This window comes from Plectropomus leopardus, chromosome 6, assembly GCF_026936395.1.
Source record: "Plectropomus leopardus strain MGB_pleo_1.0 chromosome 6, ASM2693639v1, whole genome shotgun sequence".
Taxonomy (NCBI): Eukaryota; Metazoa; Chordata; class Actinopteri; order Perciformes; family Serranidae; genus Plectropomus; species Plectropomus leopardus.
The window spans coordinates 16,440,668-16,467,671 of NC_142181.1; the positions used below are offsets into that span (position 1 = coordinate 16,440,668).

Genomic DNA, 27,004 nt, shown 5'->3' on the forward strand with positions numbered 1-27,004 from the left:
ACATAAACTGGACTTTGAGGTCAAGTGTACTTTGATCCAGTCCTGGGTCCCTGATATGGAAACCTCTTAGAGCTTGTTGCACAGCAGGGAAAGGCCTTCATTAAGGGACAGTTTATACTTTAGCCTGGATGAATGACCAATAGGCCATTGGATAGAAAAACTGAGAGACTTATTTTAGACACAAAATAATTAATTGTAAAGTTCAAGTCTTGTCAAGACTTCATAGATGTCTGATAGCTCTTCGTACACGTGGCATAAGTTGTTACACTGAAAGCATACAGTCATATATGTAGTGCAAATTTTAACAGCGTGCAGGCACAGTGTGACTCTGTTGTTTCGCTTTGAATAATCTGTCTTATATTCACAACCATCTGTTGGCTGCACGTTTCATTGCATGTGTAATGACTGGCTGAAGCAGTGCCTGTACAGGAAATCATTGTGTGAATGACAGCAGTTGCTGTGTATTCTGTTCTTAACTGTTAAAAAGACATTTATTTCGCTTGTTTTAGCATATGATTTATGTTTTTTAACCTGCAGCAAACATACCACAGCAACATCTGTTTTTCATTTATTCAGTGGAGCTTCTTCCCACAAATCTCCAGCTGTTTAAAGAGAAGTGCAATATTGAGAAAGCTTGGATATTTTTTAGAGATTAATCAATAACTGGTGTTTTTTTTCTTTTTCGACCAAATATTATTTTCACCATGGTAATAGAGCAGATGATACATTACATCATGGCAATAAACTGTTCCAGAGAGAAAACATTGTGTAAAAACAGGTTCTCAATCTATTCAGTGGAACATCAGCAAACACATGATAGGTAAGAAAAAATGTTATAACTACAATTTGGGAAAATAAGAATTATAAGATCCCTGACACTTAACAAAACCTGAATTCAAACCTCATCTGTCTCTTGTCTCTCTTTTAGTTATATATATTGTACTAATACTGTGTAATTGACTGTTTGCTAAGCCCCATCCCTAAAACAGCCACTGTCTAAATCCTATCTTACTTTATCAGGACAGCTGATAGCTGATATATCTTCAAAGTTTTTTTGGGGGGGGGGGTTATCATATTTTTCACTTTTCCAATGCCAAATTTGCAAGAGATGTGAGATATGGATTTAAGAGTGTGAAAGACCTTACTCACCACTCAATCCATCAAATGTCAACAAAAACTCTCCCATCTATTCCATGGTAAGAGACTAACTAGCACATTAGCAAACAAAAAAGGTGTTATATTAATTGTAAATTAACCTACTTATGTTTCAACTTTAGTTCTAAATTTTTTGAAGCTGTTTGTGAACAAATAGCAATGTTTGGTAGTTTAGTTTTGTGTACAACAGAGTGTCCCATGTCGTTTTTCTGTAGGCCAACCTGGAAACATTGCCTCGGTTCCCCCGTCAAAAAGCACATGGGATTTTCCATTAGATTTTGTATCACTACAGAAAAAAGGCACTGTAGTGAACAAACTTTTATGATACACGTTTTGTTTAGCAAGATAATCTTCCCAAATGAACACCACTTTCAGGATTTTGAAGCCTAAATGGAATTGCCAAAAGTAAAAAGCTATTGCTAGGCTAAAACAAAGTACACAACCATCGCACCGCCACCACTGCACGACTATGAAGCAGTGATCGGCACGGTTTGGCATGATGACGTTCTGTGATCTCATTTAGTCATTTCTTAGTATCCATCTTTATTAAGAAACATAAAATCGTCAAAGTTCCTGAGTGGGGTATTTACTGATGTGATTTACGTCGAAGAACAAAATGCGAAAATCTCTTTAGCTTGTAATCACAGACCTTGAGGCTTCATACAAAAATCGATTAAAAAAACCCATTGGATTTGAAACGAGTCGAACTGGAGATGCTGAAATGCTAATTCATTTACGGGTTTTAGGACTCATTACTGGAGTTCTTCAAGGGATAAAATATATATTATACAGTGACAGTTATAGGGAGTCATAACTTACTTTAAGCTTAAAATAAAACAATATGATTTACCCTGCTGTGCAAGAACATTTTTGTTCCAGTATTTTTCGTGGGGTGCTTGACACTTTCATTAGGACCAGTCGGCTTTTCCCTCCTTTTTTAGCGTCCTCTATTCGCAGCACTCCCATCAACAAATTACATTGTGGATGTAGCTGTCATTGGCATATCACAGTTTTTTCTGTCTACTTTTCTTTGATATTTCAGAACTGTTATTTGAGACATTTACCATTATTTACGTTGGAATATCTCCCACTGATATTGTTGAAACCACTTCTGACATGCTTGGGTGTGAAAGCTTGACAGGCTTGGCAACAATAACCAAGGGGGGCACAACTTAGTGATGGGTCAGCGTTTTCTTAGTTTATGCTCATTTACTCAGGGTAAACCCCCTAAAAAAACATTAGTTAGAAAATATAACAGGCCATAATAAGAAACCCTGTGGCTTGACCACGTGTGACTGAAGAGTTGTGTCAGGGAGTTGTAGGTGGTTTTCCACGACTTCAACACATGCTAGACCAGAAACAAAAATAAAGACCCTGACCCTGCGGAAGAAGTGGGCCCTTACTTTCCATTACTTATTTCCACTCTGACTCTACATGTAAGCTGTATAACAAAAGAAGCTTAAAGTGTGATCTCACAGACAGAGGTGTGATAGCAGTGGGAGGGCGCATTTGAGCATTGCTGAAAGTGAAGAGCTGTTGGACCACAAGACACGGTATCAAAACGTTTGCACTCTGACCATAGCAGGAAACTGAGATGCAGTACCTCTCCTGTTCATGTTAAACAAATGAGGGTGAATGTTGTGAGAAAGCAGCATTGGACTGTTAAGGACTGGAAAGGTTAAAAAAGTAAAAAAGAAAAAGGGTTTAGAAAAAAGAAAAAAGTTTGTCTAGTCTGATGAATCCTGGTTGCATCAGTACAAATTTAAGATGTGACATAAACAGCATAAGGTGGTGAAACCCTCAGGCATGGTTACAACTGTAGACGCCCGTTCTTACCTGTAGACTGATTCCTTATTGCAAGAGCAGACCTTAAAGAAAAGGTTTGACATTTTGGGAAATATTAATATTTGCTCCTTGCCCAGAGTTTGATGAGAAAATCGATACCCCTCTCAAACGTGAGATTGACATACATATTCTTATCTAGCTTGCAACAAAAAAGAAAATAAGGAAACATACATTTTTTTGCTCATTAGATGCATACAGTGTTTTTTTTAATACATTTACAACATAGGTGAAACACTACATTTTAAGGCAATTTGATTGTGCAAGAATGAAGGACGATGTTAAGTTTAGCAAAAAAACATCATGGTCCACATGGAAGCGAATAACAGGCTCCTGGGTGAAAGTTTAGGGTTTGCAGGACCAATCCACCTCCCCTCTCACCCACCCTACAGGGTCTTTTTAGCTCTTTATATTATGGTAGTTGCAGAAAATACAACAAACTTGCCGCCTGGTGCATATCATACTGCTGGGACAGGAGCCTATTTGTGTTGGTGTGTAACGCTGAATTCACTGACAAAGCAGTGGTATTTGTATTTGTAGCATCCACCCTTTAACTGTGTAAAGCACAAATGTCTGTACGGTCTAAGACCTGGATTTGATCCATGTAGAGTCACTGTGACAGCATGCAGGAGCTAAATCAGGGCCAAAGGGGCAGCAGTAAGGTGTTCAACAGGAGGAGCTATTTCTTTGCTCATTGGTACAGAAAGAATGAGAGAAGAGGGCGTGTGAGCTGAAATGTGATTATGTACAGTACATTATGTACCATGCAGGCTTTTGATATGATTTGAATAGCATTCTTCCCCCCACTGGAACCTTCCTCTCCTACGTACCAAGGGGCCTCACTTCCGACGTACCAAGGGGCCTCACTTCCTCTTCTTAAAGCCTTTCCATTTCCTGTCTGTCTGAGGTGCAGCTCTGCTTCAAAAGCAAAACTACAGACTCTGCTCTACCCAGAATATTTTTTATGCAATGAAAACAGATTTCTGCTTGTGTTTTGAAGCCAGCAGACAGTCAGTTGTAACTAAACCCATAAGCTGTTTCTGGCATCCTTTATATACAGCATATTGTGACTGGCTGAAAACAGACAGTGCACTGAGGAATTGTTTTTGCCTGTGTTCAGTGAAGACAACAGCCAGGCTTCTTCTCACTGTCATAGCACCATGTGAACAAAGTATTCAAAAACATATCAGCATAGCTTAAAGCTGCCAACAGAAGTGGTTATTGACCTTTTGAGGCAGGCACGCCTTGTTATTAATAGACTGAAAATGTCACTGGGACTGTGAACTCTCAGTAAGGCCAACAGACACAATAAGCTCCCAGACTTCACACAAACTGAATTGAAGGAAAATAAAAAAGATGTTTTGCATTACATTTTTATCGATATAACCATTTAAAAAGGCTTAGCAGTTTATTTCATGTCACTGCTTGAACTATGGTGACCCCCCAGCCACACAGATTCGACTGTGCAGCGTTGGCGCTCTGTGTGAGAGGAAGGCCTGGTCATGTGAACAAAAGCAGAAAAATGGAACAAAAACAATCTCACTAAACATGGTAAAAATGGCAGGGAGAAATAACACATTGGTGGCTGAGTGGATCTCTAAAGCAGAAGTACAGAAACATTTTTTGCCATGCAATAATGTTTTCCTATGTGTCTGCTGCTTATCATGTCTGTCTGCTTTCCATCAGATCTGTAATCATTTAGAAAAAGAAAAAAAGTGTATGGTTGAATTTGCTGAACTGTTTAAACATATTGTTCCATTTTTATTTACTATTCATACATCACCTGTCCAGGACATATTTAGGTCAACTTTGTTTGTTTTTCATGTTGTTGGGAAATCCTATATACTGCAGAACAATACAAAATCTGCTCTCTTCGATCATAATTACCAATGTTGCTGCTTTGCACAATATGGAAAGAATAGAAATCAGTCTGGAAAATAAAAGCACTGCTGGAAAAAAATACACATTAATCAAAACCCACACATTTCCTGAGATACACTTGTTAGTTTCAACACCGTTTTTTTTCTCACTGTTGCCAGTAATTTAGTGCATTGTGAGCTTTCACACTTAACCCACATAAATAGCTTCTGAATTTTGGAAAGGTGTGTTTCAGTTTGTAGCTTCTATTCTTTCAATTAATGTCTGCTTTACTAATGTGGTGCTGCCACCTGCTGCTCAGCGTCAGAACAGACTCAAGAGTCATTATTAGAGGCAAATTTACTGGCAGATAGTACAGTTTGTACATTGAGTCACACTTGCTGTATTGCTCATGTAGGTCACATTGCACACATCACACTGACATAAAAGCCGTATTTAAAACAGAAATGAGTAGAAATTTCACAAATACTTACTTAAAAACTTTTAAAGTAATGCTTATTGTTTCTGTGAGGACCTTAACTGATCAAATTAAAATAAACTAAAATCAGAACACAGAAATGAACATAGCTGGAGAAAAGACTGCATGGTTTATGGAAATTTTTCAAGATTGTATTGTAAATTTTTAGGAATAAACTTTTTTTTCTGTTGAAGTGCACTTTAGATTGTAGTATGTGTTTTAGTTGCAGTTAAAGGTCACTCTGTCTGATCTTGTGTTTGTTTGGGTTCTGACTTTCCTGAACTTTAAATAAACATGTACAACCAGACTGTGAACGTCATGTTCCATACTCCATACGTAAATAAAAAACAAAATTGAGCTGGTATCACCGGCATTTAGATTAATTTGCATCTGTCCCGAGTTTATATGCAGGTGAAACAGATCTGAAAATGAAATGGGCCACGCTTTTCTCTATTTTGTTTTCTGCAGCTCAGACATATTTGATATCAGTATATACAGATGACTTGTACTGACACCTTGATATAAAATCATATAACAACTAGACTGGAAGGATTAGACCTCATGTGTAGCACTTCATGATTAGACACAAAACTGAGTAGTTATTTAATGTAATAAGCCTCAGTACTTTGTACTTTGCTCAGTGATCATCCCACAGTATGTCCTCATTACTTGACTCATATATGTCATTATGTCCTGCTCTATTCTCTGCTTAAGATTGCTTAATAAGTCAGTGGACAAAGGTATCAATATTACTCAGGGACATTTTGGGAAATCGAGCCCTGTTATTTCCTCTGTAACAGAGCCTTTTTCACCAGCAAGGTATCAGTTCACACACACACACACACACACACACACACACACACACACACACATGATCAAAGACTTTTACAAGATATGTTGTACAGTATGCTGACGCCCTCTGATATTTGCCAATATCCAGGAATACTTACGCACTGTGAAACCCACACCAATTTACTGTAAACTGATTGTAGTGTTCAGGTCAGTTGAATCAAAAACATGCATGCGTGTGCACGCACACACACACACACACACACACAAACAATAATCAGGTATGTATGAAAAACACAGTAAGGAAGCCACACGAGTGGTTCATTTCTGCAGGTCCTTCTATGTACCGGTGCCATACAAGTACAGAGGCAGAGTTTACTGTAATATATTTTTTAATTTGTTTGGCTGTAAGTCATGAGATCATTCACTCGCATATATTTTTAGAGATGTCAGGAAACACTTGTAATTCAGTTGGGAAAACCCATCACTGTAAACAAAAGCTGCCAGATGTGATTAACAAAGATTGAGTCCTGACACAGTACTGAAACAAGGGATCTTTTTCCCACACCCGCTTTTCTTTTTTCTTGTGATAACATAACATATCAACCAACAACTGACATTATCTGCTGTCATTAGAACCTGTTTGTCACAACATATTCAAACCAAAAGACAAAAAAATGAACGATTTACTCGTCAAATTGAGTCCATAAAACAAAATAAAAAAATTGTGCATAATAATAGCATTTCACTCCTAGGAAATTGGAAAGGTTGTTCTGTTAATGTGCGAAAGTGAAACAAAAGTATGTGAAGCTCAACAGTGTTTTGAGCTAAATATTAAATGGATACTTGGAAACAGTGTGGATAGTGTGTATCGATGAACTGTGATAAACTTTTCTCCATCTAACCAGTGCGTAGGTATCCTAAATGACATAGTTTAAATAATTTGGGCTGTTGTTCTGAATACTGGATGTACTTACGCATTTTCATATTGCCCGCCAACCGCCACCAAACCTGCTGCCGCCAACATACTCAAAGAATATACCGCTGATCAAGAGACACCCAAAATCCAGTCAAACGGTGAAACTAGGCAGTGCTGATCAAATACAAATCAAGATTATGTTACTGCACTGCCTATTTCTCACCTAAAATGTTTACAGAGATGTTTTTAGAAACACGTTTTAGTTTACCGTTTAGCTCTAATATGAAATCTGGACAACCACCATTGTTTCACAAGGAACAGTCCACATTATAACAGGCACATATCATCCTGGTAGTTTAGGTTTTCCACCTCTTGAGCAAAAGCAACCCTTTTTTCTCGTCATGTAGCACCAATTTCAAAAGTTTTTGTGTCTTTTTTCTGCAAAGATGGCCTAGTTTTTAACTGAAATGCCCACAATGACCATGCCAACATGCTGATGTTTAGCAGGTGTCATTTTGGCCGTCTTAGTTTAGTGTGTTAGAATTAGCTCATTAGCACCATCAAAAAGTATGTCACTGGCAGACCCAAACGAAATCCGCACCCACAGAATTTTACTACACCTCGCCTGATTTACCGCAGGTTTTTAAAAAAATGTTTTTCTTTCTTTAATCACATTACATTACTAGCAAAGTAATATTCCACTAAATTTCACTAACAATAAAAGACATACAACCTGATGATGGTGCCAGAGAAAAGGTCAAATGCCCACCAAAGTTCTGACAGTTCATCTCAGGGGCATGAAAGTCTGAACTAAATTTCAAGGCAATCCATCCAATACTTAAATAAGAATCAACTTGATTGATCAATTGACTGACTGACAGACATTTCCTAAGAGCCATTTTGCTAGTGTTGCTACAAAAATTTGCAATATTTTGTTACAAAGACCTTTTACCAGATTATGTAGAAAGATGGACGGGCCGGCTCGACTCACTTGATGCTGGGTCAGCCCATCTGATTAGCAATAACACGGCCCCAAAACTGCCAATAGCCTATTGATAGCTGCATAGCTTCATAGCTGCGTCATGCATTGTTAAACCTGTGTTGATGACATACAGCTGAATTTCCTCTACTTGTTGTAACTTCTAGTCGTATAAATCCTGTTGAGATGCAGGTGAATGTGTGTCTTGGTTGATATTGTAGCGACGCCCACATTCCCATCATGCCCAGTCGTAGACTGGTAACTCTGGAGTTTGCGGTTAAGTTTGCTGTTCTATGACAAAAATGTCACTTTTTATTTAAAGATTAGTTTTTCTGGCTTTTTTTTTTTTTTACCTTTATTAGATAGGTTAGACAATAGCTGTGAAAGGGGGAAAGAGAGAGGGGATGAGATGCGGCAAAGACGTAGCCTCTGTACGTAGGGTGACCGCTCTGCCAGGTGAGCTCATGGCCTTCCAAAAAAAAGGCCACCTCTTGCCAGTGTTTAGGATGTGTCTGGTCATTTTTAGGTAATTTTCCTTCTTTTATTTAGCTTTCTTTTTCCTTTTTTTCTCACTGATTATGACTTGGTAATTTTCTTGTTTGTTTGTTTTTTGTTGTTGTTGTTTTTTATTTTACTTTTCATTTTGCCACTAATTTACAGGTAATTTTCTTATACTTTTTTTATGAGTGTCTTGCTTTTTTGGGGTAATTTCTTCTTTTGTTGCTCGTTGTCTTCTTTCCATGTTTTAGAAATAAATTTTTGCCCAAGTTTTAAAGGGTTAAAGTGGCCCATTTTATAACAGGAGCGAAAACATTACCTCAATAGCAAAAGTACAGTGGGGGCTGAGGGAAAATAGTCATGCCCACAGACAATGAAATTAACAAAAGCTCTGAAACTCAAAAAAACTTTGGAATACCCCTTTCATCCAGCGAGGCAAATTGGTTACAGGAATCACAACGCTAATCACCACCCACAGAATAATCTCTTTTACTCTAATTTTCAGTTTAGTTCTCAATTAAGGTTAACGTGGGTAGTGATCTGACTCCTCTTCACTTTTATCCAGTCAAGAGAAGTAGGAGTTTAGATGTGTATTTAGAAAAGGAAAAACACGGAAGAACAAATAATTGCCTGAACTAACAGGACTGGGCATGAGGGCAGCCTGAGAGTTCATGTTTGGATTTGCAATTAGCTCCCTCCACATGCAGGTTTGAAAAGGCAAATGTGTTTCCTCACATTGGGGAACTGAATCATTGCCACAACACGCACGTCTGTGTTCTGACCTTCTTAGTGAAACTGAAATTGTTGAGGCAGTTCTGCAGGTGTTTATGTGCATGCGTCTCTGTGGGTGTGCAGTGTGCACTTTTCAATCTTATATTCTACCCACTCGCTTGGCCTTGCTAGTGTCTCTCCAAGACTTTGAATGTTGGTGGTGTGTGTTTATACGCTGTGGGGCAGAGAAAGGTGTCTCAACTCCAGCGTTTTCAGAGTACCACCCCTTCCCGAACAAACACACAAACACACTCTTACAGATCTGAGAATGCATGAATCAGACGTGAGAGATGCACTTACATAACCTTCTCACCACACATTCACATTTGAACCATTACACAATATCACAAGTGTCCTCTGTAAACATGCAGGAGCCTACTGGAAAAATCCCAGCTGTTTTTTATCGGACAGCCAGGCAGCAGAGGGCGAGTACGCACGAATGTAGGTGGGAACGCATGAAGGAATGACTGGTGTCAAGGGTTGTGAACTGGTTTCACCACACACACATGACCACATAGCATGGGTGTTAACCTGATGAATGACTGAGATGTACCAGATGGTCTCACAGCAGTGGGTGGATTCTGAAGTTCCCATTTGCCATAATGCCTTTCCGCACAATGAAATATGAAGCAACTTACTAAATATTACTATAAAAGAGAGCACTTAAATTTAAACATGAGCTGAATTGATCTTAATACTCATGTTTTAGGCGAAACCACTTCTAGCCTGAAGCGAATGATGTATTATTTAGAAGAAGAAGCTGTGGCAGCATAAAATCTGTCAGAGCTATTCTTCTATAACACATGAATGTGATCATTTTAAACTTCCTACAATGATACTTTTGAGCTAGACTGTGCTGTGAAAGTACAAACCCAGACTTTGATGTTACACAAACATCATCAACAAGTTCCACTTAATTGCAACCCAAATTTAACATTTGGTCCCAAAGAAAACGCTGAAAAATAATCACAAGTCCAATCAATGCAATGTGATCAAAGAGCTAGTATGCTCAAAGTATCACAGCTCTCTGATCGCAACTACCCAACATACTCTTGACAACAAATGAACACATTTGCTTTGCCAGCGATCACTTTGTTCGTCAAGGCATATTTATCGCGTTGTTTAGCAGACGCTTTGTTCCAGATGCATCCGCGACTAAATGAGTTACTCTATTCAACAAAAGAGATCCCAGGAGAATTTGGACTTTATGTAACATCCACCCAATCATAAATAAATAAATTCATCAGGAGAAGCCAGACTCTTTACTGGTTCGGCTGCACAGCAGGAAACCGTGGAATAGAGGGCAACGATTGAGTGTGGGGAGTAGTTCAGCTGATCACAAGACACACTTGTACTTAATTAGCCTCGGCCTCTACATCTGTATGTTAAAGTAGATACTGACAAAAGAGGCAGTGTACTGTACAACAAAAGAACAAGTGCTTACACTGAAAAAGGAGAGCAGACCTGATTTTTTACTGATGAGCAGTAAATGCCTTTTGAGTATACATTTCTATCTAAACAAGAGATTACTGAAGTCTTTCTCTCTCTTTCTTGCCATGTCATTTATGATATTTTCACTTTTACTGTCCATTGCACCAAAGGCAAATATTTAAAAGAGAGATGTGCAGTCTGTGCGTGCAGGTTGAACTTGTGTATTTTTGAAGGGAAGTTGCTGCCACCTTGGCAATTCCACCTCAGATTTCTTTTTTCATTATTGCTACTGAGCGCTAGTTTCTTCCTATTGGGGCAATAACAACAAAATTCAATTTGTGTATATATATGTGTGTGTGTGTGTGTGTGTGTGTGTGTGTGTGTGTGTGTGTGTGTGTGTGTGTATAAACAAGCCCCATAGTTTTTCTTCTTTTAAATATAGGCCTCAACCAAACGATCAAGATTTCTCTCCATGCTAGTGGTAAAATAAAAAGAAAAAAGAAAAATCACAAACCATGTACTGTTAAAATGCTTGTGTTATGTTAGTATGCCAACATATATCAGTTTGTTACCATGGTATTTGTTGTATTACCAGTACTAGTATTTTTTACACATATTTAGTCGTAATATTTATTATTATAGAACTTTAAAAACATCTCACAAATGGGGGAGAATCATATTGATATATTTTTTTATTAAATGTATAAAGGAAAACATTTAATAAATTGTATAAGTGAACATTCATCCTTTTTTATCACATAAAAACTGTAAATTTACTACCTTAGCATCACTACTTTTACCATAAAAATTAAAATCAAACATATGGTAGAGCTTTTTTTTTTAAAAAAAAAAAAAAAAAAAATAGGCCTGTATTTGATTTTAGATTTTTGTATAATGTTACATAAATCTTTTCAGCAAGACCTCTGAAATTGTAACATGTAAAAAAAAAAAAGTGTCTACATTTGAACCATATACACAAAGCCCTTACATCTGATTAGACCTTTTTTTTATTACTAACTTCCCTTTACGAGGCAAACTGAGAAGGCAGACTATGTAAAGGAATGGCGACATCTAGTGGATTTTTTGAGCATAACATACCCAAACAAAATGGGAGGTTAATAGTAAATAGCTTTACCACACTAAATTAAGTTTAACACATTTTTATTATGATATAGTGACAGACAATGTGCTCCACCAAACAGCTGAGCAGGATGTTAAGGAACGTTTCCTTTCTTAGAGGGAATTAAGGGTTCCCCAGTTGGTTCTGATACACTTGCATTTCAGTGGAGGTTTTTTTAAGCCAACTCTTTGTGGCCATTACAGGAAAATTATCTTTTGGCACCTCAGAACTAAAACCCACCGCACAGAGAGAAATTATGCAGGGATTTTTTTTTTTTTGGAGGGCAAGTTCATGCCAATCATTTGCATTTTGCATGGGTGTCAGTCTGCACAGCAGCAATCCCAACTCATGCCTCAGGAAACTGTCTAGGGCTTTGTTTACCGCTATCCACCCTCAACCTTAAAACTTTGCAGCAGCACCAGCCTCACATCTCCATCTGCTCTCCCTACTAAAATGATGCCAGCATAAACCCTGGAAATTATTCCTTCAGGCCTTTTCCTGATCTATGCTGGTTGTGTGGGAGGCCCGAGGGAAAATGGGCCATAAATGTACTTCCCCTACATGTTGAAAGAGTGCAACTGGTAGCTCACAATACAGCAGAATCAGCACAAAGCACCATCATCACACAACATCCACCAAGAATATTCTTTAAAGCCATATGAAAACTCACAATTGTAAATCTGTAGCCACACAGGTGGCCGTTAACTCCTACATTCCATTTTGCTTTCAGTTTTTCATGTTTATTTTCTGGTTCTAACACTTGATGCTGCATAACGGTTTGATGTTTACTGTCACAGACTGAGGACGTTTACAGAAATGGATACTGAGCCTCCTGGGTGTCACCTTTGAAGTGTGACTGATAAATTCAATCCATGTTTGTGGTCAACACACATTACCTGAATTTTTTCTGCGACCGTTCCCCCAGGGCTTACACGGCTTGACTTTAGAATGAACATGTGTCGTATGATAACTGTGAGATTAACGAACAGATAAAGGAATATTAGTTTTAGGCCTGTCAAACATAAATTCTCGTCTTCTCAGATTTAGAGACATTTGAACATTGTTGTAAGTTGTTGGTTTTAGAATCAACTTCTCGAAGGGAGACCAAACACAGAAAACTAAAATTAAACCAGTTCATCAGCACTGTTTGTCATCTTTTATCTTCAGGGTAAACATTGCAGCAATTACTTTTAATGAACTGAAAGTAGACACCTCTTATCAGCAAATATAATTATGTTAGGTCTTGTAAAGGGCTTTTGTTTGGAAATGGAGCATATGGACCTGGAGCTGCGCACTCTTGCTTAAAAAGCAACAATTAAGCATTAACCTGACAGTCGTCTCGTATAAATGGGTCAAATACAGGTTGTATGCGGCTTCATTATTCTGTGTTATGAAAGAAAGTGGTTAAAATGATCCATAGGCTCTGATAAAAGCTCAAAGGGAGGTTTCTAAACATTGGAATTTAAGAAGCAGAGCATGCTGGTCTATTGTCAGTGGAGTTGCTGTGCAGCAAGTAAGACAGTTTAAAAGTTTTACTTTAAGGATGCTCACACCAAACCTGTACCTTACATGTCATTATCCACTCTACTAACATATATTTATATGTTTAGGGAACTGGTGGATTTTCCAAAGTTATCTTCAGCTTCATCTGCCAGAATCTCAATGTATGTTTATCTTATCCAAGCTCCGGTCTTTGTGTTTGTGTTGTGTGTTTGCAGTTCTGCTCCCACCTGTGAGCAAATCAGACTGTACACAGTTCATCTCTATGTGTGCACAAATGTGCGTGTCCGCTCACCACTACTCTGAGAGGTGTGTGTTTTAAGGTTGTTTAGATCTGTGTTAGTGCAAGCATCCTTATGTTGCTGATGGTACATGTGTGGGCTGCTGTGTGTATCTCCATGGAAAGCAGGGTATCTCTATTTCAGGTTATCATGTTGACAAAAAAGTAGGGTGCTGAAAGAGTATGCTACCAGCTCAGTTGAGCTGGTTTATGTACATGCATGGCTGCAGATGTGTGTGGACGTGAAAAATTAAGTGCATGTTAGAGGAGACACTCTGAGATTTTAATAGAATAAAAATGGACATTAGCTCAAATGAGCGATGCTAATGCAGAGAAATAAAAAAGTGTTGGTGTGGAAAATAGCACACTACGGTGTAAAATGCTCACTTGTTCTATCAATCTAGCGAACAATCTACAGACAGAAATGCAATCAGTGCTCCGGATTGTCCCAGCAGTGCATCTCATACCTCAACTGCGAGATTGAGATTTGTATCCTTCCAGGACTTTGGTGATATGAGGAAGGAATTCTAAAGGCCATTATGTGATGTTAACTCTGTGTTGTTGCATGGTTGTGCAGAACATAACACCTATAAACCATAGAACTACTCATTTGAGAAAAGGGGAAATGCAATTCAATATTAAAGGATAAATCATTCTTTTTCTTATTGTCGAGAGTTCTTATGAAAAGAACAAATACAGTGAATTGATCCGTGTAACGAGCATTGTCTGTGTGCCCAAAGCCTCACATATCTTACTCCACTGAGCCTTTTTTGCTTCTGCATTGTTGCTCAAAAACACTTGGAACTAGGGCTGTAACAGGTCGTGTATTTGGATTGAACCGTTACGGTACAGGGTCACACTCCAGTGCAGGTGCAGAATACATGGTATGTAGAGTGATGCGCTTGTGAAGTTTGGTTACACATTATACAAGTTCCTTTTAGCCATTAATATATACTGAGTTTAGCAGAACAAACTGACTGGCTTGCAAGTGCAAATGAAACCCTGGAGCTGGAGAACCCGTCTGTGGGTTCCTTGTTATCTACATGTGCTGTTTTACGAAATTATTTATGTTTTTTTAATAACTATTTTTAAAGGCAATTTAAATGACGTATACATTTTTTAAAAAAATGAATTTGCTCGAGGCTGAGTGGCACAAACTGGGTAGGAATGTGGGAAATATTAAGAGACGTAAAAACACATTATTGGTTTTGGTCTTTTCATATATGTTGACAATGACAAAAATACAAATATTGCCTTCATTTAAGAGCAGATCCCCGTAATACCGACTGTAATGGATAAAATGGCTAGGTATTTCACACCTCATCGAGTTTCTGCACTGTAAGCCTAAATTAGTATACACGATGAGCCTGCACAAACTGACAAGGCCTCGCTCTCTGAAATGGCTTGATCCAACCAACATCAAACCAGACATCCAGAGGTGGGCACCATGTGCTCTGAATGCTTTTAGTTTTCTTGCTTTTATGCATGGTGGTGACCAGTTTAAAAAGACCACCTCTCTAAAATTATTCACCCCCCTTGTTGATTCGTTTTTGTGAAAAAGAATTGTATATATAATTTTAGAGCCAGCAGTGCTTCTACCTGTGGTGCAATGCAGCAACTGCATGGCTCAATACTATTATATGCTAATGAATTAGGTCAATTCAACAGCTGAGCCAGCACACTTGCAGATGGAGCACCGAATAAACCCAGTAAACTCATAATTTGTACTGTGTCTTTTGACCAATAACTGGCAATGACTGTACAATCAAAACAGCAAGTTCAACCCAAAAGACACATTGGTGAAGCAAACTACATTTAACAGGGAACCCATAAAGAAACTGTGCTCAACTGTGACTCTGCTGTGCCTGTTGTTATTCAGTGAAGACAGAATAGACAAATTGACAATGTGTGAATCATTTGTAGAGGCAAATGATTTCCAGCTAATTTGTTGGCTTTGGTAGATAACAGCTGTCTCTGTCCTGAAGGCTCATTTTGTGTTTATATACATGTTTTTCACCTCACTTTGGACTGTATGGAAATAATATAAAAGACTGATTGTCATGGTTATGGAGCAAACTACGTTTCTGCTGTGACTGACTAAAATTTAGTGTCATTCCTTATCTGACCTGATCAAGGTACCACCAGACCCCAGAAGTATACTTTTCTATCTTTCCAATATTCATGACTTTGTCGATCAAATTGTTTCTAACTTAATATCATTATCTCTGTCAGGTCAAGGCTAGAGAGGATGATGTGATTCATTTTGTAACTGTGTGTATCTGTTCGTCCGCCTCTAATCTCAAATACTACAATCTCAAATCGGCCTAATATTTAGTGTGTACATTTCTGACTGTCTGCTTAAGGACCACTTGTGGATGTGGCTGTTCACAAATGTTGAAACATTTGTTTCATTGACCGTTTTACTCCATCATTTTAACTTCTCACTCCTCTTAATTGGACGGTAGGGGACGCAGTTTTCCAGAAATAGTCTCAGCTTTAAACAACAACCATTACCATCTGTTGTAGGCCATATTTAGCCTCTGTCATGGCTCAAAAACATTCATAGAAAAGCTTAGTCTCATTATGAACCACATGAACTAAAGTGAGGCACAATATGAGATGAATATGTTTAGTAATTATAATATTTGCTGCCATTGTGACTGTAAGAGAAAAGCCAGCTGCAGCTGCTGCAGCTCCGTTTTGTTCCATCTTCTGCACGGCGTCATAGCACACCAAGAGTGTTTCGAAAGCGGAGCATTTTGTCTGCCCAATTTTGTAGACTTGCATGTTTTATTGATCTGGTCATTTTTCCTTCATATTTAGTGAAGCTAAGTAGTTAGATGGTTTCTTTTTGGGTCTTTTTAAATTGAGAAATAAAGCATCACTTTTAGTGATTAGAACAATTTTATTATAAGACCAACATGTTTCTGCTTGTGGCCTTCATCAGGCTCATCATGAAACACATTACAAACAGAATTTAAATAAGTTAAGTATAAAAAGAAAACGATAAATAAATTAATAAAATAACCAGCCATATACATTCTTACACATATCAGCCAATGCTGTATCTGCAATGGGGGCGCTGGTCATGTCCCAGTTATTGTCCCAGACTGGCACAGAGACAAAGGGAGTGTCCAATGAGAGACCAGAGTGACACAATTTTACTTCACAAACTGGAGAAAAACAGGTCAAAGGGTGGCATGACAGTGTCAAAAATGACTAATTCCTAAAAAAGAACACTTTAATTTCAAAACAGAAAACACTTTAATTAAAAAAAAACCCTGCTTCAATTAAAATAAAAAAACACTTTAATAGAGACATTAATGTCAGAAAGACTTTTTTATAAAATCATAAATGAGAAATTGTGTTTGTTGTTATTTTTTACTTCGTTGTGCTGTAGCCTACAGACAAAATTAATACCATTAAAGGTCCAGTTCTGAGCAACATGGATCAAAGATCTGTGGCCATATTTTAGCTATTTAAAAACATTTGCCCACGTATCTCTTTTCCACATACAGCGCCTGTTAGCAAGAGAACTCCATCTGCTCTGTGCAAAATGTCACACAGCTTAATTACATGAATCATAATGTTTTGAGAAGATGGGGGAATATTCCTGGGGGTCCCCAGTTGGTTGTCCTCGTATGTTAAATATGTTTGCAGGATGAGCGTTAGAAGTCATGCTGTTACATCCACCACCTGATCCTGCAGGTTTACACTTTCCAACATCTATCAGACTAGATGAATCCTCTGCAGGTACTCTGCAGGGCTCACAGTATCCCTACTTCAATTTCCTTGTAGTCTGGCTCATGAAAAACTTCCAACTCATCCCAAACTGCAGCCTGTTTTGTCCCCAAACCCTCCTTCATGTTAGCTCTGTCCTACACTCCCTCCTCTGGCTCCCTGTGGCTGCTCATACTTCTTAAAAATCCCTGGCGTTTGGCACGCATGGCTGTGAAGGGATCTACGGTCTGTACCTCCGGGCCATGGTTAGACACACGAGTCCGTGCTCTGCTTTCCATGCCGCTTGGCTCCAATTTCACTGCACCAGGCTGGTCATCACCACACCCTGCCCCAAATCCTGTGGTCGAATAATCTCACTGCTCAAGTCAGATTAACAGAGTCACTCCATATATTCTGTCACCCTCCAATGAATATACACTGATTTGTCAAGCAAAAAAAGTCCTTTTGTTTCATTAGCTACAACTATATTCCCTGTTCCTAATACACAGTCTTTGAAACTGACATTCCTAATTTTTGTTTTTTTTGTAATTTTAGTTATTTAGTCAGGAGGGAATTAGTGAACTGAAACTTGAGCTGATGCATAGTGTAATCGCTCACTTAAATGAATAGTTCACCCAACAAAAGTAGCATTAACCTTCACTTACCTGACAGAAAGACAGCTGGGCCTGCTGTTCACACAATGAGATCTGTCTTATAACTCACAGAAAGCCATTTCAGCCGACTGTTGCTAGGGCAGCCTGTGGAGTAGGCGTTCAGAGACGCAATGCCTTGTATTTGTATTCATTAAAATAATAACTGTAATCACTGGCATCATTGCTTTAAGACTATCAAAGTACAACATTTTCATAATAATCTTTACCTCATGGTGATCTCTTTTCATTGAGAGATGCCAAATCACTTTTAGTTGAAGAAAATCTCAGTGGTTATAGCTCTACGATTCAAACAAGACCAGGCAAGCAAAACATATCTGAACACACTTTGTCAAAACCTGAAACCTTTTACCCAGATTTTCTGTCCATGTTGTTTCCGCAAATTTGTCTTCCTGTCAGTAGGATATTGGGAAACCATTTCAGGATATTGGGCAATAACCTCCACCCAAAAAACTTTGATGTGTCACAAAATGTACAGCTGTTGGCCAGCATCCAATGTACACTTACATTCCTCATCAATGTCATCATGAGATGCCTGAGGCAGATAACAGAGGAGGATGATTCTGAGCTACGGCTGCAAAATGCATCATGTAGTTACACCCAGTTTCACCCATTTCAGACAAAGTGTTGATGAAGTGTTACTTAGATACATGGTAGACATCTAATATTCAAAGAAAATATCATGGTTATGGAAATTTTACAGGTTTCCGCCACTTAAACTCTGCATATGCACTTATGTATGCAGAATCTGTAGGCATCGGGACAAGATCTTGGTATCATAAGCATTCTTGTTTATGTTTGTAGTCTGTTGGACTACAAGTCATATCATGTTTTAGCGGGATTTGGTTGCCTGCAAGTAAACTATCCTTGTGAATAGGTAGAACACATCTGCCAGAATGCAATCTTTGAACTCATCAGCTTTCATCTGATAACAATTTAGCTTTTTATTCTTTTTTTCCCCTATTTTACCTGCAATCATATGTAACTATTTGTTATCATCTGCCTCAGGATGCTAATCAAAGTGCAAACAATGGTCAGTGCACGGAAGACGAAGTGTTGGCCAGGAGATCTGCTGGCTATACTGGAAACCCTAAAATATTTGCCACTGTCCTCAGAGGCTTTTTGTTGTTTGATGATAGCTGACAGGTTCCAAAGTTATTTATTTATTTATCTATTTATTTGACATCTTTTAAATGCCTGCGTATTCCTTTATATCATATCTCTCCAAACACATATTTAGGGGCGCGTATGCAGCACACAGCAGGCGGAGCTCTTTCTTTTTCCCTTGTAGCAGTTTGTCACTGGCGTGTGGATCATTGATCTGTCGATCTGTTCAAAGCTCATCAGATCATATCGATGGATGAGAGGAGCAGTTTGTAAGTGAAAGTAAACTTTAAGACCCAGCAGAATGAATGATTAAGTTTCACTTTCAGTGCATCTGACGTTCTGCTACGCTGTCTCTACCCCAACTGTGCGATAAATGACACAACAGTGTATGTATTTCCAAAAGTGCTCCAAATCACTAGTCCAGCCCCAAAAATCTATTTGTGGTGCTGAATGATTTAGTTGTGGCGGCCTATCACAAATAAATGATTGTGTATGAAACCCTGCAGGAATTTAATTGTACAGACTTGAACCTGTGAAGATCACTTTCTATCACACTGTGTAGCTATCCTCAATATAGTTATTAAATGGTTTTGATGGTTATCCAATGGGTCTACAGAAGGACATATAGGTTTGTTAATCTACAGTTTTAGAGTAAATGGCTGCAAATAGTGTAGTCGATCCTCACGGGTACAATTTGCAATAAAAAGTGAGAATTATCTTCAAGAACTTGTTTTGCTGCACAGCAGTATTTATGTGAGATTTAAAGCACAGGCGGTGTTCACATCATAACTATTGCTCAGGGAGTCACCATTTCTTTTTAAACTGAAGATAACTAGAGCGAGACTTGCATATTATGGAGGTTAGTTTGAGCAGGTAAATAAGTCATTAAGCTTTTTGGACATACAGTACTGAATGTTATCTTCATATGCAGCAGCGAAGAAAAAAACCTTGTAATGTCATAATAAAAGAATATTTACTCTTGTTGTTGATGTTAATTGTTTCAGGTTTTTTTCAAGAGAGGAGAGAAGAAGAGCAGGCTTGCCATTGATCAAAGACATCTTTGCTGTGGTTCATTTTTTAAACACTAGATGACAGTAATACATTTTCGAGAGGAAAGAAAAGGAAGGAGAAGCAGCAAGCAGGAAAGAGGGGTATGAGAGGGGGAGCAAGGAAGGAATGGAAGGGATAAAGGTACCAGAGGCAGAAGGGAAAAGGTACACGGGGGAACTAAAGATGGATGGGAGGGGGATGGGAGGAATGAGAGGACTGAGGAAGGACTGGAGAAGCTGAAAATAAAAGGAGACATAAAAGAGATGGATTCAAAGATGAGGAGAGGCGGGGAAGTGTGTTAAAAGCAAAGAAATGGAAGACAGAAAAAGTATGACAGAGATAGAAACAGGGTAAGAGACGACTATCTGTGTGGGTTGTAAGGAAAAGACGATGAAGTGTTTTGGGGAAAAAAGAGACTTTAGTAGACAAGGAAACAGATTGGGAGATAAATGGATGCCGACAGAGACAAGAGCGGATCTGTATTGTGAGGGCAGAGATAGAAGCGGTATCAGATTTGCTAATGTTTTAAGTCAGATTCTGGGTGTCCTGCTGTCATCAAAGAAACAAATTAACTTCAATTCTCCACTGTCTGTTTTATCTGATCTCTTACTCACTGTCTCTTCCTGCTCATCTCTCTACCACTCCCACCCTCTATCTCTCGCCATTTCTTTCCCCCTCTGCCGGCCCTTGTCTTCCCCTCCCACAACAAGGTTTTTAGGAATCCACGCTCATACTTTAAGAAGTTGATTATAAATCTAAGTTACATTTACAGGCTTTAAAAGGATAAAACAAGTACAAGTTTACAGTGTGTTGTAAAGTATAAACCCTCCGCAGGACATTACCAGCCTATAATGCCACGCTGTAACACCAACGCTCCGAAGTGGCAAAAACTGAAGCTGACACTTGGACACTTTGTCAGTTCTTTAACATAGTGTGACGTGTAATGCCATGCCGGGGGTTGTGTCCGGTTGCAGCTGGTTGAGCCTTGATGCAATAAAACTGGACAACAGCTAGAAGATGTGCAGGATGCAATGACATGAATCAAATTTGTATTGTTTGAAGAGTCTGCTGGCAATATGCACTCTGTTAAACTTTATTAAGGGGAATGGAGCCACTAAACAAATCTGACACACAATTGCTTTCCTCTCTGCTGATCACATTTTACAGAGGCAGATATTTTTTATGCGCTGAATCCACTGAAATGATAGGTTGACATTTTGGGAAATTAGAGATCGAGAGCACCTACCTGATTCTGACCCTCACTGGTTAACATGTATCATGTTTCTTTAATTTCTACGAAAAACATAAATAAATAAAAAGAAAATGAGGGCATAGTTCCACAACAGAGTCCCTACTGGTGAATTAAGATTAAAAAAAAAAAAAAAACAGTGTTTTACATGCCTTGAAAATTCTTGTTGCTCCATACCCATAAACATACCTTCATTCCTAAAACGGCAGCTGATCTGATTTCAGCATCATTTAATTAAGTCTTTCAGGTAATATACCAGTTAGTCATTAATGTGAAAGGTTTGAAGCGCTGCTTCTATATAACAATGTAATGTTGTTTAGTTCTCTCTGCTCTGGTTTCATTGGCAGGATTCATTTCATGGATAAAAACTTGGTTTCTGCCATTGGGCTGTGTGCGGTGCGAGCTCAAACAAAAAAGCAACCATCTCTCTTGCGATTAGCTTCAGATCTTGTCAGGAAGCTTCACTGCATGGAGGGTTTAAATACTGTGGGGGGTCTCCTGTTCGTGCCACATGTGACATGTGAGTCTCTCATGGCTCAGGATGAAACAGTCTGTTAAATGACAGAACAAAAATGCTCGACTGGAAATCACCACTGGATTCTGTGCAAATTGTCAGTTGTGGCATGGAACTCACACAGGGGCTGGGCGGCTCATTGTGGAGATATTCAAGCATCCACCCATGTAATAGTACAGGTAGGAAATGGATAATAACCTGTTAGGGGTTGTTTTCTTCGATATGTAGCAATTTAGGGTCAGAGTTTTCAATTTACAGCCGTGGAAAAGAGGTAGGGGCGCTGTAAGACACCTCTGTGTGTGTCTGTTTTCTGGAGATACATTATCAGGGTCATAAAGGTGGTATCACCCATCACATCTGTTTTGTAAAATCATGTTGATATGCTTCTACAGGCAGCTTCAAATGAAATCCCAGCATCATGATACCTACTGCAATCGACTCTGCTGTCAGTGCTCATCAGACCTGCGTCCAGTCAACGATGTGCTGCTCCTCTGCTTAACCTCCAGCATCAAAACAGGTAATTTTAAACCCTGCTGATCATTCACCTCAATAGCAAAGGGCTGATGGGATGATGGACCCTGCTGATAGTCGTCTGACACTTGGGTGGCACAAGTAAGGCACAGGCTTACGCAGGGGTGGCATGATGTATGTGCATGTGCATATACGTTAAAATAGCATCAATTTATCATTTCTTTTATCCATTACTCATACCTACTTTAATTACCAGCATTACAGCATTAAACAGTTACCTTCTTGTGCTTAAAATTGTACTACGTTCATTTCCTCATAAAGAGATATCAGCTGTTTTATTGTGCCCCTCCTGCCACTCCTCATAAAGTTGCTCCCAAGCATTAACCAAGCCCTCCATTACTTGCAATACTTCACAATATTTCCACGAAACATGGTCAGTGGTCCAATCAAAATAAAGCACAATTCACAAGAAAGAAATAGTTATGGTTAGCTTTAATTCATACAATATATAAAGTATTCAAATACAGATTTAAATGTCCCTTGAAACCTCCTAAACCCTTCTTCATAATCTTAGTTTTACCAAAAGTAGTTTAGTTTAGTTTTTTAATATAACATCAAAACTTGCTGCACATTGCTGGATACATTAAACTTGGTGGCAGTATCAGAAATGTACGACTACTATCAGCGTCTGTATGGGTAATGATATCTAGATACCAACGTATTACTTTAAGGTTGTCAAAAATATTGATATTTTGATAGTTTTCAATACAGCATGTTTAAAACAATAGATCTCCGTTAATTATACATTTGATAGTATCGAAAGTCCTGCCATGCTCAAGTTGGTGTGTGTGTGCTCAGGTGATGTAATGGTGGTCCGAGTTCAAAAACAATGGCAGCAGAGGTAGGGGGTCGTGATCAGAGGGCGGAATGATGGGATGGGCTCTACCAACAAGGCCCTCAATGGGTGGGGAAGGTGAACAGCATGAAAGTGAATGTAATATTGAGACAGGTCAGTCTGCTCCAGGGACCAGCTTGTTTTTTGTGTGTAACCTTTGAAGACACAGTAAACCTATTTCACTTTGAACTCTGGTAGACTCCATTGTCTTTATTGGAGTAACCATTGTGGGTAGAGATCTAATGCAACTTGCTTGCTTGAAGAAAGATTTGTATCACACAGTACCGAAGCTATTAAAAAAGAAAAAAAAGATCTACAATCACAGTTTCAATGCAAGGCTGCCCAGATGAAACAACGGGGAAGAAAATCACCTGTGGCTGTAACGGCATGCTCTCCAGCAATGACCCACCCCATATGACCGCAGGCGTGTGTTCACTGTCTTTTTCTCTACCAGCACTGTGTCCAGGTTGTTAATTTAAAAAAAAAATCCTGTCCATGTGCCTTCTTCACTTCTTACTACTTTTTTCCCCCTGGTATCAACGTTTAAAATTCTGGTATCTTGAAAAGGGAATGATTTCTCGACGCAAGTGTTTAGTATGCTTCAAACCAACTAGGATCCATCTGCTGGTATCTCTTTTTGGTTGTTTACCCCATTTTTGTAGTTGTTTTGTGTCTTTTTGAGTACATTTTGTAGTTTTTTTTATAGGCAATTTTGTATTTTTTGGTAGTTTTATGTCTCTGTAGTCATATTGTGTTTCTTTGAGTAAATGTTTGTAGGTAATTGTGTCTCTTTCGGTTGTTTTGTGTCTTTGTATTTATATTGTGTCTCTTTTTGTTTGTTTTGCCCATTTTAATGGTAACGTTATGCCTCTTTTAGGTCTTTTTTTCATTGTTTTGTGTCTCTTTGTATTTGTTTTGCCCCTTTTCTAGTTATTTTGTGACTCTTTGCAGTTCTTTGCATATATTTGTTGTCTTTTTGTGTCTTTTCCAAGTTAGTATTAATTTAAGCGACATTTTGCAGATGAAGGCCAAGGGTCCTTGACACTTTGGACCCCTGGACTTGAGCCCAAAAGACCTATTCAGTAATCCATCCATGATTCTGTGTGTCTTTGTCTTGACACAACATATTAAGTAATGGGGAAAACAGCCCACACTTTCAGGCAGACTTTCTTTAAAGGTATTTATGTTGTTGCACATGGTTGTGCGGGAGTAACAAAAACAAGCTTAGTTACCTAATAATCCAACCCACCTGGCCAATGGCCTCGTGAAGCTGGCATGTTGGATTGCATGTTTTGCAGAATTTTCAGGTAGTCTCTGCTGGATGATCTGACAAGCACTTTGTTTGAAGCATTAAACCTTAACTGTAGACTTGTGTATCATGACATGTGGAGTGTCAGACTGGAGCAACATTTTGACTAAGTGTGATAACACCTCCAACACAGTAATATAAAATAAGGTGCTGTATGCTCTGTCATGGTTAGTCTGCACTTCCCACGCAACAACATCAGTTTCCTCCCGGGAGAAACCTTTGTGGCAGATCCACTTCATGCAGCTATTTTTCATCAGAAGAGTGTGCTGCTTTTTAAAATGATTTTATTGGTCATGACTGAAACCGGTTTTCATCACTTCTGATAATGTATTCCTCCTAATCCCACCTGGTAACATACAGCTGTGCGATGTGCTGCTGGCTGCAGAATTACCAAAAGTCAGCCGAGGACATGGAGCTGCGTGCAAGTGCATTAATAATCTGTCCGTCTACAGTATGTCAGGCATATGGCTCTAAGTGTGTCTGTGTTGTCAGTGTGTGTGGGTGTGTGCTTGTGTGATTGTGAAAGTGAGAGAGAGACTTTCTTCAAATTATGAATTACTATGCATAATACATACATTTAAATTACAGCGGTAAAAGTATTTGTTAAAAGCTTTTTTTTTTCTATAATATAAATCTGGAAATACTTTTATGTATATTTATGCAGCCTCTGGTGGCTTTCTTTTAAAGCTGTGATTATGGAACTTACTCATCAAAAGAAAAAAAGAAAAGGTTAAAGTAAAGGTTAAATTATGGAGTTGCACGGTTTTTCCCACGACAGCAACAATTTATCCAACTCTGTGACTTTCAACCTCTCTGACAGCTTCCATCTATTTCCATTTCAATCATTCTGATGCACTGGCAGAGCCATTACGCCTATCAAGTCATCTAGTAATAGCTTGCACGCACACACGCACACACGCACGCACGCACACACACCAACTTCTGTATTAGATGCACATTTCTCCCCGAAATGAGGATGTATGCTGTGCCATGAAAGTTGTAGTAAACCTCCCCGACCATTTTCAGCTACAACATCCTGAATATCCTTCAGAGATGTTAATGTTTAAAACTGTTGCTTACCTTGATGATATGTTGGTGGTTTGAGTTCGCGCAGGTGCCTTTTACCTTCAGCTCTTATCTGTGGCTGCTGGTTTTTCCATTTCTTCTTTGCAACTTCAATGCTTGCAAAACTTAACCACAAAGTTTTGATCAAGTTTGACCGACCACCCAGATGTATGCTTATATACACTCACTAGAAAGAAAAAAGAAAATGCTGTTGGCGCAGCCTATTTTAATTTTGTAGTTAAAGTGTAAACTGTAGATTTCCTGTGAAAACAAAAGTTTATTTTGAAAAGACATAATTCATGTTATAAGCGCAAATGGACATGCCTTCCCTAAACATCCAAAATCAATTCTGGAGGGGTACCTAGAGCATCATAGTTTGACGTTAAGGCCCTCTGACCAAGCACCAGTATTAGATGAGTTTGGAGCGACAATGCTTTTGGCCCTTCAGGCTTAGCATTGTCTTGACTTGTGTGCACTGTTATTTTGGTTCATGTAGATTAAGCAGAGCAAAAGGGCTGGGTGAAGCGGACTATAGATCAGAGGGTGTGGTGATTATTGAATTTGCTTTCAGCCAGTAGCAAAGCAGTCTGTATGATTGCATCAATTTGTCATAACTCTACTGTATTTCATGTTGTAAATGGTTGCATCCTATTCTAAAATGTGATACAGCAGTGTTTGCCTCGAATGCATTTCAGGAGGAAAAAAATGCAAAAAAAAAGGCTGTGACGTACAGGATTAATGAGCCCAGTAATCCCCCGCCCCGCTGCAGGGATTTAATGAGTTGAAGGAAAAGCTTTTCACTCAGTATAAATAAAGCTGTGGACAACAGATACTGAAATAATCACTCATATTAATTTATTGATATGCTGTCTGATCTACAGACATTCCTGCTTTATCCACATTCAAAGTTGTTTTGCGATGCTCGATTTAAACAGCACTTTTGGGCCACCATGAAGTTAAAATTTGTGGTTTTGAATGAAATGTCTCAACTGTTATAGGATGGATTTGTTTAAACCCCCTCCAAAAGAATTATAATCACTCTGGTGGTCCATTAACATTTTTATCGTGCTCTATCATCTAGTCAAAGGTTAATATTTTGAGTTACGACCAAAGTAGAATTATATCCTACATGTATTCTGTGACTGGACAGGGATTTCTCTGAATGTGTGATGTGAATGTGTCTCTCACATAACCGTGTTTGTCGGAGGGCCATTAGTTGTTCATTGTATAGTCTTTTGGATGACTGCTGGAGGGCAACCTTACAGATGGGTTTTTTTTAATGTGTTTTTTTATTATCTTTTATGCTGTTCTGTCAGTTGTTGGGAGCTTGTGGA

The 27,004-nt window shown here is 38.7% G+C and overlaps 1 long non-coding RNA gene across 1 annotated transcript in view; it reads left to right on the plus strand.

Annotated features, from left to right (window-relative positions):
- LOC148189349 (uncharacterized) overlaps nucleotides 1-27,004 on the plus strand; it is a 119,798-nt gene that overhangs the window by 54,965 nt on the left and 37,829 nt on the right. Inside the window, exon 2 of the long non-coding RNA XR_015776718.1 lies at nucleotides 22,323-22,447. This is a non-coding gene — a long non-coding RNA (uncharacterized LOC148189349). The remainder of the gene's footprint in view (nucleotides 1-22,322; nucleotides 22,448-27,004) is intronic.